This window comes from Scyliorhinus canicula, chromosome 10 (assembly GCF_902713615.1).
Source record: "Scyliorhinus canicula chromosome 10, sScyCan1.1, whole genome shotgun sequence".
Classification (NCBI taxonomy): domain Eukaryota; kingdom Metazoa; phylum Chordata; class Chondrichthyes; order Carcharhiniformes; family Scyliorhinidae; genus Scyliorhinus; species Scyliorhinus canicula.
In genome coordinates, this window is record NC_052155.1 from 57354627 (window position 1) to 57377218 (window position 22592).

At 46.1% G+C, this 22592-nt stretch overlaps 1 protein-coding gene across 1 annotated transcript in view; it reads right to left on the minus strand.

Annotated features, from left to right (window-relative positions):
• ints8 (integrator complex subunit 8) overlaps window positions 1-20881 on the minus strand; it is a 122935-nt gene extending 102054 nt beyond the window's left edge. Inside the window, 2 exon segments of the mRNA XM_038808995.1 lie at window positions 19880-20318; window positions 20858-20881. The gene's annotated coding sequence lies outside the window, so the exon portion shown is untranslated.
• Between the last annotated feature and the right edge of the window lie 1711 nt (window positions 20882-22592).

Here is a 22592-nt window from a genome sequence, read left to right on the forward strand (position 1 = left end):
TATATTCAGTTTGAGGGAGAGAAGAGTGCGTCCAAGACTAGCACTAAACTTAAATAAGGGTAATTATGTGGACATGAAACAGAGCTACCTAGAGTGAACTGGCAAACGTGTCCAAGGATTAGATCAATAGAGGTTCACTGACAGACACTTAAAGGGCTTTTTCGAAATACACAGGAAAGACATTCCAAAGAGAAAGAAAAATTCCAAAGATAGTGTTAAACTTAAAGAAAAATAATTTATTTGAGTAAAGACGAGTGGCAGGTCAGAAGTTTGGAAAGATTATAAAGAGTACCAAAGAATGACAAAACACTGAAAAAGACAGAAAAACTACAATATGAGAGAAAGCTAGATAGCAATATAAAAACTGGTAGTAAGAGTTTCTATAGATCTCGATATAAGATAGTTAACAAAAGGAATGCTATCCTATAGAAAATGCATCTGGGGAATTGATAAAACAGAAAGCAGGGCTATGGAAAACAAATTAAACAGATATTTTGCATTGATCTGGGGCAGCATGGTAGCAGGGGCAGCATGGTGGTTAGCATAAATGCTTCACAGCTCCAGGGTCCCAGGTTCGATTCCCGGCTGGGTCACTGTCTGTGCGGAGTCTGCACGTCCTCCCCATGTGTGCGTGGGTTTCCTCCGGGTGCTCCGGTTTCCTCCCACAGTCCAAAGATGTGCGGGTTAGGTGGATTGGCCATGCTAAATTGACCGCAGTGTCCTAAAAAGTAAGGTTAAGAGGGGGTTGTTGGGTTACGGGTATAGGGTGGATACGTGGGTTTGAGTAGGGTGATCATTGCTTGGCACAACATTGAGGGCCGAAGGGCCTGTTCTGTGCTGTACTGTTCTAATTCTAATTCTAAAAATCTGCACTAGTGAGGACCCAAGTAACATCTCAGAAATAGCTGTAAATCAGGGAATGGAAGGGAGGAACTTAGGAAAATTCCAATCACCAGGGAAGTATGTGTTATTGAGCAAATTGTTGGGTCTGAGGGCTGGTAAACTGGTTAGCACAGTTGCTTCACAGCTCCAGGGTCCCAGGTTTGATTCCCGGTTTGGGTCAGTCTGTGCGGAGTCTGCACGTTCTCCCCAAGTCTGTATGGGTTTCCCCCGGGTGCTCCGGTTTCCTCCCACAGTCCAAAGATGTGCAGGTTAGGTGGATTGGCCATGCTAAATTGCCCTCGGGTCCAAAACAGGTTATGTGGGGTTCCTGGGATAGTTTAGAAGTGTGGGCTTAAGTGGGGTGCTCTTTCCAAGGGCCGGTGCCGATTTGATGGGCCAAATGGCCTCCTTCTGCACTAAGTTTTAAGTGAAATATCAGGAAACTCAAAGTCGTCCTGTTAAAGAAGAAGGACAGTGAGTTCTATGGGTTCAGATGGATTTCACCCATAAGTCTTGAAATAAGATAGTTGATACATTGATTTCAATTTTCTAAAATTTCCTAGATTCGGGGAAGGTTCCATCAGATTGGAAGACAGAAAATGTAACTCATTTATTCAACATAAAGCAGGCAACCACAGGCCAGTTAGCCTAACATCTGTGATAGGGAAAATGTTAGGCGCCATTATTTAAGATATTATATGAAATGAAATGAAAATCGCTTATTGTCACGAGTAGGTTTCAAATGAAGTTACTGTGAAAAGCCCCTAGTCGCCTGTTCGGGGAGGCTGTTACAGGAATCGAACCGTGCTGCTGGCCTGCTTGATCTGCTTTCAAGTCCAGCGATTTAGCCGTGTGCTAAACCCCCTGTAGCAGGTCACTTGGAAAATTTCAAGGCAATCAGGCACAGTCAAATGACTCTGTAAAAGGGAAATCAAGTTTAATCAATTTGTTGGAATTCTTTGAGGAAGTCACGTTGTGGATAATGGGGAACCAGTGGATGCAACAAACTTAAATTTCCAGAAGGCATTTGATAAGGTGTTTGGAGGATTGTTTGAAAGGTTATTGCAGGAAAAAAAATTTCATGGCGTAGGTTCATGGTTTAGCATACTGGGCTAAACCACTGGCTTTTAAAGCAGACCAAGCAGGCCAGCAGCACAGTTCAATTCCCATACCAACCTTCCCGAACAGGCGCCGGAATGTGGCGACTAGGGGCCAGACTTTCTGAGCATTTCCATCATTTTTCATTTTTATTTCAGAGTTCCAGCATTCTGTGTTTTACTTTTATGCTCCATATAATGAACTGATTTGAATCACAGATAAAATTAGCTATTGGTCTAGCTGTTGGAGGTCAACATATTAGAACAACAACTTGCATTTATAAAGCACTTAAACATTGGGGGAAAAAAATCCAAACATATTGCTTCACAAACAAGAGTAACTTTTGTAGTGAAACCCATATCACGAATGCCAATTTACTGCTCATTCGAATGCAACCAAACGTAACATGGGAGTAAACTAGCAGAGACAATCTGTGCCAAAGGAAAGTACTGAATTCACATCTTAAATTTCTTCTTTGACTACGAAAACTGAAGTTTCAACTAATTTAGCCATCGCTCATGCATATTATTAGCCACAGCGTGTTTACAGAAGTGTGCAAATGCAAACTTTTCAATGTTTGATGTGACCTCTGCATAAAAATCCAATTGAAACAGTGCAGATCTCCAAGCACTAAATTTTAAAATGCTTAAAAATGTCAGTAAAAAGAACAGAAAAATTACTGCTCCCTGAAATCCTGGTTATTACTTGAAGAGTCTCTCAGAAAATGCGACTGCAGGAACATCACATAAGATTCTGCGACCTGGGAGGCAGGGATATTACCATCGGCAGAAATGGGGGAGGGACTGATAAAATGACTAAAATTGAGGAAATTAGGGTGTGATTCATGTAGACAAAATTGCTAAAAGCCAGTTCTTTGATATTTTAGGTTAAGTATTAGGTTTGGACCCAACTTGTGCACATCTTTGGGGGCAGATAAAAGCAATGCAGTAAAGTAAGGCATTTACATGTCCTTAGGCACGGAATAGTCTGCTCCGGTATGCTTAAGCACGCCATCTAATGGGCATTTCTAGAATGACATTAGCAGGGCCTAACAGCATTGTCAGCCACTTGCATAGTTGATTAGGGTCAATGCATTGTACAAAGAGGAAACCTGGAAGACATAAATAATTGAAAAAGGGAATCCAGAAAATATACTAGGTGGAAAATTCTCTCACCCACAACATCTATAAAATTATAGAGCAAACGTCATAATATGGGCAGCACAGTAGCATAGTGGTTAGCACTATCACTTCATAGCACCAGGGTCCCAGGTTCGATTCTCAGCTTGGGCCACTTTCTGTGCGGAGTCTACACGTTCTCCCTGTGTCTGCGTGGGTTTTCTCTGGGTGCTCTGGTTTCCTCCCACAAGTACCGAAAGATGTGCTGTTAGGTAATTTGGACATTCTGAATTCTCCCTCTGTGTAACCGAACAGGCACTGGAATGTAGCGACTAGGGGCTTTTCACAGTAACCTCATAGCAGTGTCAATGTAAGCCTATGTGTGAATATAAAGATTATAGATAGATATGGATGCTGATGGAGAAGTATGACACAAAACTTCTGTTATACGCTTGATACAAACATAATTTGTAAACAGGTTCAATGATTATTTTATATTTCAGTGTGCCACCCAAGAATTGAACCCAGGTTGCAAGAATGGGAATCTTGCATTATACCAGTACATTCGTGGTGCAAGATCAACATTGGCATCAGCCTTGATGTTATTGTGTTCATGCCCTGGACTGGGACTTGAAACTAGAACCTTCCGACTCAAAGGCAAGAAGGTTACCAACTGAGCCACAGGCTGACACAGATAGATGTCAGTGACCTATGGGGGCGGACTGCATGGGCATTGGAAGAGATGAAAAACTCAGGTGACTGAAGGCCCAGAAAAGACAAAGACAAGAATTGAGCACCTTCTCAGCCACTGTCAGGGGGCTGGTTTAGCACAGGGCTAAATAGCTGGCTTTTAAAGCAGACCACGGCAGGCCAGCAGCACGGTTCAATTCCCATACCAGCCTCCCCGAACAGGCGCCGGAATGTGGAGACTAGGGGCTTTTCACAGTAACTTCATTGAAGCCTACTCGTGACAATAAGCGATTTTCATTTCTTCTTCTGGAGCAAATGCAGCAGTCTGCCAAATCAGAATGGGGGTTCTGAGCTACATGAGGTGACACTTAATATTAATAATAATAAGCTTTATTGTCACAAATAGGTTTACATTAACACTGCAATGAAGTTACTGTGAAAAGCCCCTAGTCGCCACATTCTGGCACCTGTTCGGGTACACAGAGGGAGAATTCAGAATGTCCAATTGACCTAGCAGCAAGTCTTTGTGGGAGAAAACCGGAGCACCCGGGAGGAAACCCACTCAGAAACAGGGAGAACGTGCAGACATCGAGTTTAGCATCATGACACAAACCATCATCTCATGGGGTGAAAGTTGCCACAGATTTCATATTTTTTACACTTAAAAATTAATAGCCAGGTCTTGGGTTCTATATATTTATTGGGTGGGATTTACATTCTGCATTAGCCTGCATTAAAAAAAAGATCTTTTGTGATGGGTGAGTATAGTTCAGGTGGAATTCATTTCACATAGAAATTAACAGCAAAATATCATTATTAAATTGTGATACTTCAAGTATCCACCATTATGAAATTGTTTATCTTTAAGTAACCGTTAGCGTATGCATGGTTATGTGCAGATTTATTATGGATGACTAGTCTAATTGTGATGTAAAACATTCTGTAACTTAGGGCAGAATTTTTCGGTGACAGAGGCGGGGCCAGAAAATGCAGCGAAAATGTAGCATTCAAACATCCATTCACTGAGGTGGGACAAGAAGAGGCTGCCAGCGGGAGGGGCCGGAAAATTCCAGCCTTAGCATCTATATCAAAAATATCAATCTAGTATGAAACACTGTGCTATGAAGTGATAACTAGGTCTTTGCTTGTGATCGAACGCTTTACTGTTGCCGTACACATCTTGAAACCTGATGAGTGCAACATATAGGAGTTCCAGACAACCATTTCTCTGGTGTCCGCAGCTTGAGCTACTTCAGCTCAGAATTACTAAGCTGAGTCAGCGTTGCAGACATTATGGGGCAGTAGCAGGGGAAGTCACCTGGTCACTTTGTTCCTGGAGGCTGTCACACCCCCTAGATAAAGGAGAACTTTGGCGTTTGTCAATAGCCACAGACAGGAGAATGTGACTACAAGCCCTTGATTTTAACCAACAGATACAAGGTACTTGCTAACTGTGTGGATGAGAACAAGGACATCAGGGTAAATGAACACGCTGACGATGGTACCATGATGCAGGACACCATTCAAGTGGTGGTGGAGGGAAGGAAAAGGGTTTGACAGTGATCAACGGCAATTTAGTCAGGGGGATAGATACTGCTCTCCGTGACCGAGGGTTCCGGATGCTGTCTTATGAATTTTTGGTCTCCATATTCAAAGAAAGTTAAATCTGGAGTTCTGATCTACATCCCCAAGGCCTTTTTCAACACGATAGATATGATTATGCAGTTTGTGTGTGTGGTGTATGCGTGTGTGGGGGGACCAGATGGGGCAGCACTTTGCTCTGACCGAGGTATCCACCATGTCCCCCATCTGTGGCAACCACAGGTTCACACCAGCCATGCTAATGCCGCCTTTAAGAAGTGGGGTGGGGGGGTGGGGGGGGAGAAAGAGAGACGGACGACAGACAGTTAGGGACTTTTACATGTGGGACAGACTAGTGACCTTAGAGGAGCTGACAGAACGACTGAACGGGAACGAACTCCGACATCTGCAGGTCAAAAACTTTCTCCGTAAGGAGGCAATAGCATACTATTGTGTCCTGATTTGCACTGGCACAAAAAAGAATCTCGATAGCTGAGATTGTTTCCCTGCCTGGAGAACTTGGAACATGGGGGCATGGTTTCAGGATAAGCAGCCGATCATTTATGACAGAGATGAGGAGAAATTTCTTTACTCAAAGAATTGTGAATTTTCAGAATTTTGTTACCTTACAGCAATGTCTTTCAAACTTTCTTTCCCAGGACCCACTTTTACCAACTGGCTGCCCTTTGCGACCCACGCCAGCCAACCTTCAGGGCCCACTATTTTCGCTTACCGTTAATGCGACAGGTGAGCCTGAAAGGCCCTCACGATCTCACTTGCTTTAGCCCTCACGATCTCACTTGCTTTGTCATTCAATGTTACATTTTTGCTAAGGACTTACGGTGAAAATGTAAATTCTCCCTGCACCCCTTGAAAAAAAATCAAGAGGTTTGTCCTTGAACTCGCCATGCTTAGTCTTCATATGCCTTTGAAGTTTTATGGGTTTTAAACTTTCATTTGCCAGTACTTCCCTGCATATAACATGCATAGGCTTTGCGTCCTGATTTGCACTGGCACAATTAACAAAGCCATACCTCAGGAAATCATCTTTACACTGCATTATTCCCAATTTCAGTTTTTTCTTTGTTTAAAACAATCCATCTTCAGTTCGTCACAGGCCTGTTGCCTTGCTTGCAGCTAGAAAATGAAGGAATCTCTCCTCTGTGATTTTGTGCCAAATGCAAGGACATAAAGGGCGCACGATATTCAATGTATGTGCAGGGATATGACCTGCTCTCTGCCGCCGCTTCTGGCTGGAAGACTGCATAGCTCTATTTAAAAGCCACCATTCTCAATTTAAAAGCCGATTGCGGCCGGCATTCTCAATTTAAAACCCGATTGCAGCCGGCATTCTCAACTTAAAAGCAGATTGCAGCCGGCATTCTCAATTTAAAAGCCGATTGCAGCCGGCATTCTCAATTTAAAACCCGATTGCGGCCGGCATTCTCAATTTAAAACCCGATTGCGGCCAGCATTCTCAATTTAAAACCCGATTGCGGCCACCATTCTCAATTTAAAACCCGATTGCGGCCGGCATTCTCAATTTAAAAGCCGATTGCGGCCAGCATTCTCAATTTAAAAGCCGATTGCGGCCGGCATTCTCAATTTAAAAACCGGTCGCAGCCGTTGGGCACTTATCCCACGATCGGGAACGCATCAACCGATTGCCTCCGCAACCCACCTGCTTGTCGTGACCCGCAGTTTTAAAAACAACAGTTGTAGAGAGTTGTGAATGCTTCATTGTTGAATATATTTAAAGCTGAGATAGATATATTTATGAAATCACAGGATATAAGAGGAGTGACTGGGAAAAACAAGTTGAAGTTAAAGATCAGCCATAATTGAACAGAATGATGGAGTAGACTCCCTGGGCAGTGTGGTTTAATCCTGCTCCTAGTTTCTTTAGTTCTTAAACTGACAAGTGCTGGAAGTCTGAAATGTTAATGCCCACTCTTGAAAAGGTGCTGTAGGGCTTTGTCCTTGAACTGCTGGAGTCCCCGTGGTAAAAAACCTTCTGACTAACCTCTGGCTATTTTAGTGCTCGGACATTTATTTTACTGCTTGCTTTAGTTGCTCAGCATTTTACCATGATTTTCTTTATCCCTTTAATCACATTTTAATGGATCTCTCATTTTCTTGTATTCATAGAATCATAGAGTACAGAAGGGGCCCTTCAGCCCATCAAGCCTACAACGACACAATAACTAGTCTAAACCTACATTAATCCCCCTTCCCAGCACATGGTCTATAGCCTTGAATATAATGACATTTGATGCGCTCATCCAAGTACTTTTTAAAAGATTTGTAGGTTTCCTGCCTCAACTACCTTCTCAGGCACCGCCTAAGTGAAGAAAATCATTCTTGTGATACATCTAGGGCTCATTTTTTCTTAGTCAAAGCTTGTTGATTTTGGAAATATATTTATCCAATTTACCGCCATCCTTCAGTGCTGTTTCATCTTTTACTGAGTATTGTGTAGTAACCTTCCTCAAAATAACCGATTCTGGTATTTTTTTGTTTAATTGAAATTAGCCCATTTAAAGTTATTTCCCTGGCTCCGAGTCTTCAGTATTCAGTTAAACTCTTATCATTTTTCAGGCACTTTCCCAGAAGTGCAAAAAAACCCCCAAGGTTTTGCATTTTCTGGCTCATTGACAAATATTGGATTAAGATGAGCATTCCCTTTTGGGCCTACCACTCATGGTCAATCAGCAGTCGGGCGCCACATCTATTAATTCCAACTGTAAACCACTCGGGATTTCCTGATTTATACTAGATTGAATTAAGTTTTTCCATTAACTTTACTATTCCCGGCAGCACGGGTGGCGCAGTGGGTTAGCCCTGCAGCCTCACAGCGCCGAGGTCCCAGGTTCGATCCCGGTTCTGGGTCACTGTCCGTGTGGAGTTTGCACATTCGCCCCGTGTCTGCGTGGGTTTCGCCCCCACAACCCAAAGATGTGCAGGGTAGGTGAATTGGCCACGTTAAATTGCCCCTTAATTGGAAAAATGAATTGGGTGCTCTAAATTTAAAAAAAACACTTTACTATTCCCACTTTTTCTCCAAGAAAACTGCCCCTCTGCATCCTGGCACAATAGTCTACAGTATATCCTGTGTTAGCGTAGATTGCTTTTAAGCTTTTGAGATGGCTAATCAAATTGTCTGCAAATCAACCAGTATCAACTAGTAAACAGCATTTAGGACCCCAACAGTTTTTTTTGTCCCGTTCTTTCTAAACTTTCTGCACCCCTGAATGTTACGTTCATCATATGGATTTTGTCATGTTTCTGACATTTCTACTACATAACACTACACACTACTGCCGTAACAAATTTTAGTTCAAGCATAGTATTTCTCATGTTCCTGGCATTCCTGTGTCTGAAAGAAAGACTTGCATTTATATAGCACCTTTCATGACCACTGGGCATCGCAGTGTTTCACATCCAGTGAAGTACTTTTGAAGTGGTCACTGTTCGAATGTAGGAAATGTGGAAGCCAATTTGCACACAGCAAGTTCCCCCAAATAACCATGTGATAACGATCAGCATAAATATTATCCAAGATACCACAGATAAGCCCCCGTTCTTCCCCAAAATAGAACCGTTTACGTCCACCTGAGGAAGGCCAGGTGGGGCCTCGCATAATGCCATGTCTGCAAGACGGCAGTGTAGCCTGGCCTTAGTATTGCACTGCAGTGTTAGCCTTAATTGTGTCCTGTGATAAGATCTGAACCCACAAACCTCTGACTCAGATGACAGTGCCCCCAACTGACACATGGCTGACACACATCATATTTCCATCCTCTTATGTATTCAGTGTCTCATTATCTCTCTGGTTAACGTGGGACTTTTCTGCTGCTACTTCACTGTTCCTTACAAAAAGTGTTTCAATCCTGACTTGGCTTAAGTGTTGCCTGCCTTTCCTGTACTTAATTTATTCTGGAAGGATTCCCAGTTAATTACAAAGATAACATTGTTGTACTCACATTAGTCTGCCAGCCCCTTATTTCAGGGAGAAATGATGAGCTATGCATTCCCACTTGAAGTCTGATTCATGTGGTTAAACTGAAATATTTACTATCCAACAAACATAGATCTGACTTGCAATGTGATGCGCTTTGGGTGGCAAATCTCCCAGCATTGTTTTAAATAGTTGGGTAGAACCTACTCAGACTTAGTTCTTCTGGTCCATGAGGGATAATGGACAGCAAAGCTCTACCATTGACCCCGGTCTTTTCTTCCAACCCAGATGATGCCATGTTCTTGGAGATCCTCCTTTACTGTACTTTCTCAGGTCTTTGAAGGGTCCGTCATCTTCTTCTGTCTGGTGGTATCCATTCGACTTTCACTCTGGCTGGCTGTACATCTGGGAGGTGAAGGGCGTTCCTGCAGCATCGGTCTCCATCACAATATCCTGCAGATGCTTCTGACCAGCACTTCCTCGGTGGTGATGCTGTCTCTCTAGGTCAGGGTTTGTCAAACTGTGGGTCGTGACCCACCAATGGGTGTCTGGAGGGCCGCAGAGCAACTGGTTGCAGCATTCCCACTCGTGGGAGAAGCACCCAACAGTCGCAGCAGGCTTTTATATTGAGAATGGTGGCCACGACCGGCTTTTAAAAAGAGTAATGCAGACTTCTGGCCACAAGCCAAGGCAAAGAGCAGATCACGAGCCCTGTCCGTCCGTGGTTTTGGCGTAAAATTATGGAGGAGGGATTCCTCCATTTTCTAGTTGCAAGCAAGGCAATGGGATTGTGAAGAACTGATGATGGGGCATCTTGACAAATACGTGAATAGGATGGGAATAGAGGGATACAGACCCAGGAAGTGTAGAAGATTTTAGTTTAGACAGGCAGCATGGTCGGCACGGGCTTGGAGGGCCGACGGGCCTGTTCCTGTGCTGTACTTTTCTTTGTTCTTTCTTCTTTATGGATCGTTGTAAACAAAGAAAAAAGTGAAATCAGGAACAAAGCAGTATAAAGATGATTTCTTGAGGTCGGGCTTTGTTAAATGTGTCAATGTAAATCAGGATGCAAAGCGCACGTGTGTTATATGCAGGGGAGTACTGGCAAATAAAAGTTTAAAACCCTCAAAACTTCAACAGCATTTGAAGACTAAGCATAGCGAGTTCAAGGACAAACCTCTTGATTTTTTTCAAGGAATGCAGAGAGAACTTAAATCATCAGCTGAAGTCCTTAGCACAAATTTAACATTGAATGACAAAGCAAGTGAGATTGTGAGGAACAAACAGGCTCATCTGCCGTATTAAAGGTAAGTGAAAATGGTGTTGCGAAGGTCAGCTGGCGTGAGTTGCAGAGATCGGCTGGCCTTTTATTCCTCAATATCAAACTTTATTTGATAATACTCTTGTAAAGTGCCCAGAGGCATATTAACAGACTTGGTTTCTGAAGAGGACACAAATTATGGGTTCAGGGAGAGAGGACATTTGAGAATGAGGTTGAGGTGGTTGAGAGGTTGGAGAGCGGGTGGGGAGAGGGAATGAGAATGAGACTAGGAAATTAAGGGGTGGTCAGGAAATTTATAATTTTTATTAGTGTCACAAGTAGCCTTACATTAACACTGCAATGAAGTTACTGTGAAAATCCCCTAGTCGCCACACTCCGGCGCCTGTTCAGGTACACAGAGGGAGAATTCAGAATGTCCAATTCACCTAACAGCACATCTTTCAGGACTTGTGGGAGTAAACCATGCAGAGACGGGGAGAACTTGCAGACTCCACACAGACAGGGGCCAAAGCCGCGAATTGAACCAGGATCCCTGGCGCTGTGAAGCAACAGTGCGAACCACTGTGCTATTGTGTCAACCGTATTTGAAGTTTGGGCTGAGGTAGAGGGGGAAACCAGGGAATTGAGTGGGTGAGCATGGGAACCAGCATAATCTGCAGAGCCCAGAACAGCAGTCATAACAGCAAGAGTTGGAGTAGTATTGACACAGGAGTAATCAATAAAGTGGGGAGTGAAATCTGGGGACAGTCTCTGGGTAAACTGTGAAATGGGCAAATGCATACTCTGATTTTACATTGCAAGCTCCAACATATGGGGATGCAGATGGACTTATAACAGTGATCCAGGTAACAGTGACCCATATCTGTGCTGAGGCGGGAGGAATTCCCACTGCTCCATGCTCAAGACAGGATTCCAAACACATCTTTCCATACCAGGAATTCCTTCCAGACTGCTACCAAGTTTGTAAAATGGAAGCTGTTTGCATAGTGCAATGTGATTTAGTCTCTTAACTGCCCCCTGAAGAGGCCCTGCAAGCTGTTTAGTTGTGTCAAACTGTCACAGAAATGTTAAATAAGAATAAAATCAGAGAGACCATGTTGCATCAACCCAGCCACCGGAAATGACAACAGCAAAACCAGCCTGGTCAACCCTGGAAGGTCCTCCTTATGAACATTTGGGGGTTGGTGCCAAAATTGGGAGAGGTGCCTGACAGACCAGTCAAGCAACAGCCTGACATAGTTACACTCATTGAATTATACATCACAGACAATGTCCCACAGACACCACTATGACCATTCCATCCATTGTCGGGTATATCCCTCACTCTACCATTACCAGGACAAACCCATCACAGGTGGAGGCGGCAGTGACAAGGAGTTGGCCTGGGAGTCTTCAACATTGACTCCGGACTCCACAAAATCTCATGGCATCTAGTAAAACTTGGAACCTCCAGCTGATTGTCACATATCACCTTCCCTCAGCAGATACATCAGTCTCGTCCATGTTAAATGTTCTTGGAAGAAGCGCTAAAGCTAGCAAGGGCATGAAATGTACGCTGAGTGCTCAATACCCATCACCAGGAAATGCTCGGTAACACCATTACTGATCGAGCTGCCAGACCAGGTCTGCAACAGTGGTGAGGGAACAAATAAGAGGGAAAAACCCACTTGACCTCGTCCTCACAAATTCAAATGTTGCAGACACATCTGTCCATAACCGTATTGGTCAGAGTGACCACTGCACAGTCCTTATGGAGATCAAGTTCGAACTTCACACTCAGGATACCCTCCCTCGTGTTATGTGGCACTAGCACTGAACTAAGTGGGATATACTCGACAGAGATCGAGGAGTGACAATTGGGCATTCATGAAGTGAGCCATTAGCAGCACCAGAATTGTATACAACCGCACTCTGAATTGATTTTGGGTATATCCCTCACTTTGCCATTACCATCAAGCCAGGGACCAACCGCAGTTCAACGAGGAGTGTTAGGGGAGTGTGCCAGGAACAGCATCAGACGTACCTTAAAAATGAGCTGCCAACTTGAAACTACACAGGATCACATGCATTCTAGACAGCCTCAACATCCTGGGGGTTACCATTGACCAGAAACTTAACTAGACCGTCAATATAAATACTGTCGCTATAAAGGCAGGCCAGAGGCTTGGAGTTCTGCACAGTAACTTATCTCTGAACACCCCCCCCCACCCGGAGCAAGTCAATTATCGACAGGGCACAATTCAGGAGTTTATAGAATGTTCTCCATTTGACTGGATGAGTGAGACTCCAACAACACTTAGGAATCTTCCAGGACAAAGCAGCCCACTTGATCAGCATCCTTAAATTTTCACTCCCTCAATCAATGGCACATAATGCACTGCAGCAACTTGTCAACGCTCCTTCAAAAGCACCTCCCCATATGTGGAGGGATGGTGGCCAGAATTAAAAAGGTGCTACTACAGAGAGGAAGGCAGGCAGGGTGTTTGGGCCTTCCGAACCTGATATATTATGACTGGGCGACGAATGTGGAGAAGGTACGGAACTGGGTCAGAGGGGTTGACTCCCAATGGGTCAGAATGGAGAGAGTTTGGGTCGGAGGTTGGGATTGAAAGCGCTAGCGACAGTGCCACTCCCGTCGGCCCTGGGGAGATACTCAGGGAGTCCGGTAGTAATAGCTTTGTTGAGAATTTGGTGGCAGTTTCAACAGCTCTTCAGGTTGGGGTCAGGGTCAAGCGAAATGCCGATTCGGGGGTCAATTTTGAACTGAGGGGAAGGATGATGGGGTTCTACAATTCATGGGCGTTATTTATTATGCACTTTCGAGAATTGGATCACATCGAACATTAGGGGTGGGGGGGGCTGTATGTGTTAATGGTGACCATGGGTGATTCCTGATTCCTTTTTGTCATTTGTTTATGTTAACATGCAGGCTAATGTCTGGGTTTTGGTGGGAGGATGGGATTGTTGTTATTGATATGGGGATTGACATTACATTCATTACTGATTATTGTTGGGTGTAAATTTGGGAGAAAATGTGAAAAAGGAGCAGTATAAAAAATATTTTTTAAAAAATGAACCTCCCAAACTTGCAACCACTACCACCTGGAGCACAAGGGCAGCAGATATATGTGAACATCAGCACATGCAGGTTCCCCTCCAATTCACACATAATCCTGGCATGGAAACATATCGCTGTTCGCTCACTTGTCACTGGGCCAAAATCCTGGAACTCCCTAACAGCACTGTGGATCTACCTACAACATAGGGACTGCAAAGGTTCAAGCCAGCAGCTCACCACTGCCTTTTAAGCCTTTTAAAGGCCAATTAGGGATAGGCAATAAATGTTGGTCTTGCCTGTAATGTTCCCATCTCAAGAGAAAATTAAAAAAACACACTCCATTTAGTTCTTCACATATTTTGCGGAAGAGTCCCAAAACAGGTGCAGGATCCTTTACGTATTTAAATTGAGTCAGTGTTGCCGGTGGCGGCATTGGGGGGGGGGAAGAAAGAGGAGGAGGAGGAGAGAGACGATGTTGGGTGGCTTGTTTTTTGGAATTTAAGGCCCGGTCCCAGAGGCAATTTGAAAAAAAATAAATTCAGAGTACCCAGTTCATTTTTTCCAATTTAGGGACAATTTAACCTGGCCAATTCACCTACCCTGCATATCTTTGGGTTGTGAGGGCGAAACCCATGCAAACACGGGAGAACGTGCAAACTCCACACAGATAGTTACCCAGAGCCGGGATCGAACATGGGAGCTCGACGCCGTGAGCCAACTGTGCTAACCACTTGTGCCAACATGGTGCCCCTCAAGAGGCAATTTTTTAATGATTGTGTGTACAAAGGCATAAGAAGGAGAAAGATGTCAAAAAATCAGATAAAAGAGCTGTGAAGAAGGGAGGGAGGGTTCACCGTCGAGTGAAAGGGTCAGCCCGGGAGCTGACAAGATGGCGGAGGCTGGGTCGCAGGGTGGGTCCGCACTGCTTACAGCAGAAAAGATGCCCGAAGTGATGGCCTTGTACTTGGAGAAGCAGATGGCAAAGCACATGGAGGTGTTGAGGAAGGAGATGACAGTAGTGTTGAAGGTGTTGGTGGAGGAGGCAATTGCCCCGATGAAGATAGCTGTGTCGAAGGCATCAGCCGAGGTGCGGGAGCAGGGTGAGGAAATGAAGGGAGTGGAGGAGGCCACGTCACAGCACAGTGATCAGCTCGCCTCGATAGGGGAGGAGCTGCAGAGGGTGGGCGAGGCTAATAAAGGCTGCTAGCAAAGTTGGAGGTCTTGGGAAATTGTTAGAGGTGGCAAAATTTGAGGATTGCAGGCCTGCCCGAGGGGATGGAGAGCCTGAGGCCGATGGAGAACTTTGCCAAGATGTTGGCGGAGTTGGTGGGGAGGCGGGAGATGATTCCTCTCGGTATGAACTGGATCGGGCTCATCGGTCGTTGAGGCCTAAACCGAATGCGAATGAGGTGCCAAGAGCAGTGATTGTTTGCGTCCACAGACACCATGTGAAGGTGAAGGTCCTGATTGAGCAAAGGAGCGGGAGGTGCAGTGGGTGGGTGCTGGTCTACACTTCAACCAGGACTTAACGGTGGAACTGGGGAGGAGGCAAGCAGCTTTCAGCCGAGGGAAGACGGCCCTGTATAACAGTGGGGTGCGGTTTGGCATGACATATCCAGCGAAGTTGAGGGTGACCTACAATTCCAGAGAATTTTACTTTGAGACTGTGGAGGCAGCGGAGGTGTTTATGAAGGCAGAAGGCGTGGAGCTGAAGTGAGGAATGGGACTGAAGATTGGTCGAGGACTGTGGGGAGGTGAGTTGGAAGAGTGTATATATATATTATACTCTTACTTCATGCTGTTATATGGGTTACGTCTTGCCTTTGTTTTTTGTAGCGACGTTTTTTTCTGAGATTTGTATGTTACATGGTTCATGTTGGGTTGAGGGGGGTATGTTTTTTCTGGTTGTTTCCTGGGACTGGGAGGAGGGGGGTAGCAGAGGCCCCCTAAACCTTAAGTTAGCTAGTGAACAGAGGTGTGGGGGGCTGCGGACATTGAAGCCAAAGGTAGCAGGGCCGGATGGGTTTCCGGTGGAGTAATATAAGAAATTTAGGGATAGGTTGGTGCCGCTGATGGTGGGGATGTTTGAGGAGGCGATGGGGAAGGGGCTGCTGCCACAGACTTTGGGACAGGCCTCGATCTCCTTGCTGCTAAAGAAGGATAAGGATCCGACAGAGTGTGGTTCGTAAAGGCCTCTATTGCTATTGAATGTGGATGCGATGATATTGGCGAAGGTGTTGGCATTTAGGTCGAGTGCCTCCCGAAGGTAATAGCGGAAGACCAGACAGGGTTTGTGAAAGGGAGGCAGCTATTTTCGAATATGAGGAGGGTGTTGAATGTGGTTATGGCACCAGCGGAGGAGGGAGACAGAGTTGGAGGTTGCGCTCGATGCAGAAAAAGGCATTTGATCGGTGTATTTGATGGCGATGTTGGAGGGGTTTGGGATTGGGCCGCGAATTGCAGAGTGGGTACGGTTATTGTATAGGGAACCGAAGGAGAGTGTCTACACGAACAGCACGAGTTCGGGGTATTTTGCTCTGCACCGGAGGACCAGGCAGGGGTGTCCTATGTCCCTTCTGTTATTTGGCCACTGCGTTCAGGAGTTTAGGGATGTGGAAGGGAATAGTCCAGGAGGGGATGGAGGTAGAACATAGGGTGTCTTTATACACGGATAATTTGTTATTGTATTTGTCAGAGCCAAGTGCATCGATGGGGTGTATACCGGTGCTGCTCCGAACGTTTGGGTCCTTTTTGGGGTATAAGTTAAATTTGGACAAAAGTGAATACTTTGTGGTGTCCTGGCCGGGGGTGGGTTGGGCTGCCATTCCATAGGGCGGCGACCCACTTTAGATATCTGGGGGTGCAGATGGTGCGGGACTGGAGGGTGGGAGGGTGAAGGCGGACTTGGCAAGGTGGGACGATCTTCCTCTGTCACTGGCAGGCTGGGTGCTAGCGATTAAAATGAATGTGTTGTCGCGGTTTTTGTTTATATTTCAGTTCCTGCTGATCCTTTTACCAAAGGTGTTTTTTTTAAGGAGGTGTTTATTTTGGGGGGGGGGGGGGGGGGGGGGGGGGGGAAGAGGAGGAGGAGGATTAGGAAGGTACTACTACAGACAGGACACCAGGCAGGGTGGGTTGGACCTCCTGAATCTATTGTATTATTACTGGGCGGGCGGGGGATGGTTGTGGAATCCAAGTGGGTTAGAATGGAGGAGAGTCAGTGCAGGGGGTCGGGGCTGAGGCCGCTGTCCTGATGGCCCCGGGTAAATATTTGGTGAGTCGTGGTGGTGGCAATATTGAAGATCTGGGTGCAGTTGAGGCAGCATTTTAAGTTGCGGGAAGGGTCAAGAGAGATGCTGATTAGGGGGAACCATAGGTATGAACCAGGGGAGTGGGATAGGATACTTCAGAGATGGGGAGAGAGAGAAGTTAGGGTATTGAACGATTTGTTTCTTGGGGGTGGTTGTGGAAGGCTGGAGGAGAAATGTGGACTGAGGCAGAGGGAAGTATTTAGATATCTGCAGATCGGGATTTTGCCAGGAAGGAGGTTCAGAGCTTCCCGACTGAGCCGGCCTCCACATTGTTGGAGGAGGTATATGACAACAGGGGGAAATGGAGAACGGGGAGTGTCGGCGATTTATGGGAGGATTCTGGGGGAGGACAAGGTATCATTGGAGGGGATTAAAGCAAAGTGTGAGCAAGAGTTGGGGGAAGAGTATGGAGGGCAGGTTGTGGTGTGAGGTGCTCCGGAGGATAAACGCCTCAACTTCGTGCGCAAGATTGGGGCTGATACAGTTGAAGGTGGTATACAGGGCGCACCTCACGATGGCAAGGATGAGCCGACTCTTTGAGGCGGTGGAGGATGTGTGAGCGCTGTGAGGGGAGCCCCACAAATCATGTTCACATGTTTTGCTCTTGTCCGAAACTGGAGGGGTATTGGAGGGAGGTCTTTAAGATCTCGGGGGTGGTGCATGTGAGGTTCGAACCATGGCCTCTAGAAGCCATATTCAGGGTGTCAGACCAGCCTGAGTTGCAGGTGGGTGCGGAGGCAGATATCTTAGCCTTCACCTCACTGATTGCCAAAAGGCGGGTCCTGTTGGGTGGAGGTCAGCTTCTCCACCTTGGCATGGCAGGGGACCTGCTGGAATTTATGACACTCGAGAAGGTGAAATGTGAGTTGAGGGGGAAGATGGAAGGATTCTATAATTCATGGGCATTGTTTATCCTGCACTCTCAAGAATTGGATGCCATCGAACATTTGGTGCTGGGTATATTGTTTATCATGTATGGGATGACCGTGGATTCGCTTTTTGTTTTTCTTGTTTTGCATTGGAATGTAGGGGGTGGGGGGGTTGGGTTTGTATGCTGAAGGAGGTGCTGGTTGGGGGATTGCTATTCTATTTGTTATTGTTGGTTATCTTTTGTTGGGTGTATATTTGATGAAAAGGTGGAAAATTAGGAGAATAAAAATATTTTTCTTAAAAATTGATTGGTTTGATTTTAGGCATTTGGCAGGTACCTCAACACCAATATTGCATCAGTGATTAGGTGCCTGAACACATGGCCTGAAACTGGTATAGACTGGAGCCAAACGACAGGCAGAACACCATACTAATTTCTATCTGTGTCTAAATAACTGAGCCCACCAAGATAAGACCCATCATCCACACTCAGTTCAATAACCTGTTCTAGAAGATGTTGCAAAAATTAAAACACTGAACTGGTGGTTTAAAAAAAACAAGGCATGTCTGGGTCTGTTGATAGTATTAAAGAAGCAAAAGCCGAATGGAGGGGGAGGGGGCAAATGGAGGGGGAGGGGGCAGCATGGAAACGGATGGAGAGGGCGTCCTGTGGCGATACAAGCCTGGGGGCCCTGGTAACGGCGCCGTGGCCGTTCCCTCCTACGAGGTATACCACGAGTCCGGTGGTGGCGGCTACCCTCAAGATTTGGGGGCAGTGGAGGCGACATAGGGGAGAAGTGGGGGGCTCGATGGAGGCTCCGTTAAGGGGGAACCATAGGTTTGTCCCGGGGAACATTGATGGGGGATTTCAGGGTTGGCACAGAGCGGGCATCAGACAGCTGAGGGACCTGTTTATTGATGGGAGGTTTGCGAGCCTGGGGGAGTTGGAGGAGAAATTTGGGCTCCCCCCGGGGAACATGTTCAGGTATCTGCAGGTAAAGGCATTTGCTAGGCGGCAGGTGGAGGGATTCCCTTCGCTTCCCGCGAGGGGGGTGAGCGACAGGGTGCTTTCGGGGGTCTGGGTCGGAGAGGGGAAGATATCTGATATCTACAAGGTTATGCAGGAGGCGGAGGAGGCGTCAGTAGAGGAGCTGAAAACGAAGTGGGAGGGGGAACTGGGGGAACAGATCGAAGACGGGACATGGGCTGATGCCCTGGAGAGGGTTAATTCTTCCTCCTCGTGTGCGCGGCTTAGCCTCATCCAATTCAAGGTGCTGCACCGGGCCCACATGACTGGGACGAGGATGAGTAGGTTCTTTGGGGGTGAGGACAGGTGTGTCAGGTGCTCGGGGAGTCCAGCGAACCATGCCCATATGTTCTGGGCATGCCCGGCACTGGAGGAGTTCTGGAAGGGGGTGGCGAGGACGGTGTCGAGGGTGGTGGGATCCAGGGTCAAGCCAGGATGGGGACTCGCGATCTTTGGGGTTGGGGTGGAACCGGGAGTGCAGGAGGCGAAAGAGGCCGGTGTGCTGGCCTTTGCGTCCCTAGTAGCCCGGCGAAGGATCTTGCTACAATGGAAGGATGCGAGGCCCCCAAGCGTGGAGACCTGGATCAATGACATGGCGGGTTTCATTAAGCTAGAGAAGGTCAAATTCACCCTGAGAGGGTTGGTACAAGGGTTCTTTAGGCGGTGGCAGCCTTTTCTCGACTTTCTGGCTCAACGATAGGGTACGGGGACAGCAGGAGCAGCAACCCGGGGAGGGAAAAGGGGAGGGAAAAGGGGAGGGAAAAGGGGGGGGCCGACAATTACTATGTTTGTTTATTTAATTTTAATATTTTTTAAGTTCTTTTGTTGTTCATTAGGGTTGGGGGGGGGGTGGGGGATGTGATACATGCGCCGATACGGTCTGGGGGTGTCACAGTTATTATGGGTTATTTTGTTGCATTTCATTGTTTGTCGTTATGTTTTATATTTTCTGTAAAACATTCCAATAAAAATTATATAAAAAAAAAGAAGCAAAAGCCACTTACTAGCAAAGACCAACAGCTGGTTTTTAGGCAGGCCATTTCAAAGATTAGGGGTTTTCCTCAGGACCAACATTTATTCAATCAACATCACAAAAAGATTATCCGGCCATTATCACATTATTGGTTGTGGGTCCTTGCTGTGCGCAAATTAGCTAACACTTTCCATTGCAATGACTACACTTCAAAAAAGTACAGTAAGAAGTCTTACAACACCAGGTTAAAGTCCAACAGGTTGTTTCAAACACGAGCTTTCGGAGCACGGCTCCTTCTTCAGGTGAATGGAAAGGCTTGTTCCAGAAATGTTCCTGTGGAACGTTGCCCGGACGCTGCGCGAGACAATGGCTGAAAAAAACACACTCCCCTCACATACACATAACTTAGAAGATGCTCACAAGCTTCAAAAAAGTACTTCACTGGCAGCAAAGCTCTTTATAACAGTGATCTGAAGTGCAAGAAAGATAAATGCAAGTAAGTCTTTTTTTTTTAAAGTCTGAGTTACATTTCATTTATCAGAAGAACAAAAAAAACTTCCTTACATCATCCTCATGGATGACAGCCACCCACTGCTCTGTTCATAAATTTAATACAGTAGAGTCATAAAGAGGTCGACAACACAGAAAAATCCCTTCGGCCCATGTTTTGTGATTTGTTTTGAAACCTAACATTCACCTGTAGTCTTTAAATCACAGTAAACACTACGAGGGTTGAATAAACTGTGGACAAATTACTGCCCATACATTGGCCATTAAAATCCAAACACATTTCACCCCTCTGCCTGTTAAAGGCGCAGCAAAAACAACCTGACTGGGCCTGAAACCTGCAAATCAAGTTACAGTCAATATGTTTCACCGAGGAACCCAGATATTCCCCACCCTGCAAGGAATCACGCAACCGCGCTCGCCTCCGCAGAGAGAGGCAGCCCCATTTTAACCGAACGCTAAATGAACGCGGTTGCTTCCAAATGAATGATAATCCACTTACAGCGCAACAAGCCACATTCAGCTTCCAGGAACCACTACCGGGTCATACCAACACACCCGAGGAACCACAGCCGGGTCATACCCGCACACCCGAGGAACCACCGCCGGGTCACGCCGGCACATCCGGGGAACCACCCCCGGGTCACACTGACATTTCCGGTCGGTTGGCCCGCTTCCCTGTGGAACGTTGCCCGGACGCTGCGCGAGACAATGGCTGAAAAAAACACACTCCCCTCACATACACATAACTTAGAAGATGCTCATATTTTAGAATCCCCAACTATGCTTCACAAGCTTTAGAAGTCACATATTTGTACCATGTACTGCAGCAGTACACAACACATTTGGAAGAAGGATAACTCCTATATTCCTTGCTACTGAAGGTTACCAAATGAAGCAGTGTAGTTAGTACTGGATCTTTTACAGCAAGTGGCAATTCATGATTGCAGTTGTGAAAATGAGACATTACCTGCAGGGTTCAGTTCCATTACCAGTGGTAAAGTTGCCCACGAGGTGTCGCAGCTAGAAATTCTGCACTTTGTTTCAACCCTGTCGTTTATTTAAACAACAAGGATTTGTATAAACAAACGTAGAAAATGCTGGGAAATCTCTGGCTCTGACAGCATCTGTTGAGAGAACAGCGCTAACATTTTGGGTCTGGACTTTCTCACCCCCTGGGCACCCGGGTCTTCCACCGCACCAAAGACCGCTACCTCTGGACTCGGCACCACCCTCACCTTTTAAACGTCTGACATGACCAGCAAACCCCTGCCAGAAACCCCACCCCCTCAAAGAACCTGCTCATCCGGGCAACAGTCATGTGTGCCCTGTAAACCATCTTACATTGTATCAGGCTGAGTTTGACACAGGGCGAGGACGCATTTACTCTCCTCAGGGCGCCCTCCCATAACCTGCCCTCCAACGCCCCACCCAGCTCTTCCCACTTTCCCTTCACCTCCCCTTTCAGGGCTCCCTCACTCCATCATAGAAAATAGAACATTACAATGCAGTACAGGGCCTTCGGCCTTCGATGTTGCGCCGACCTGTGAAACCCCTCTAAAGCCCATCTACACTATTCCCTTATCATCCAGATGCCTATCCAATGACCGTTTGAATGCGTTTAGTGTTGGCGAGTCCACTACTGTTGCAGGCAGGGCATTCCACGCCCTTACTATCTGAGTAAAGAACCTACCTCTGACATCTGTCCTATATCTATCTCCCCTCAATTTAAAGCTATGTCCCCTTGTGCTAGACATCACCATCCGAGGAAAAAGGCTCTCATTGTCCACCCTATCTAATCCTCTGATCATCTTGTATGCCTCAATTAAGTCACCTCTTAACCTTCTTCTCTAACGAAAACAGCCTCAAGTCCCTCAGCCTTTCCTCATAAGATCTTCCCTCCATACCAGGTAACATTCTGGTAAATCTCCTCTGCACCCTTTCCAATGCTTCCACATCCTTCCTATAATGCGGCGACCAGAACTGCACACAATACTCCAAATGCGGCAGCACCAGAGTTTTGTACAACTGCAACATGACCTCATGGCTCCGAAACTCAAATCCTCTACCAATAAAAGCTAACACACCGTACGCCTTCTTAACAACCCTCTCAAACTGGGTGGCAACTTTCAGGAATCTATGTACATGGACACCGAGATCTCTATGCTCATCCACACTACCAAGAATCTTACCATTAGCCCAGTACTCTGTCTTCCTGTTATTCCTTCCAAAATGAA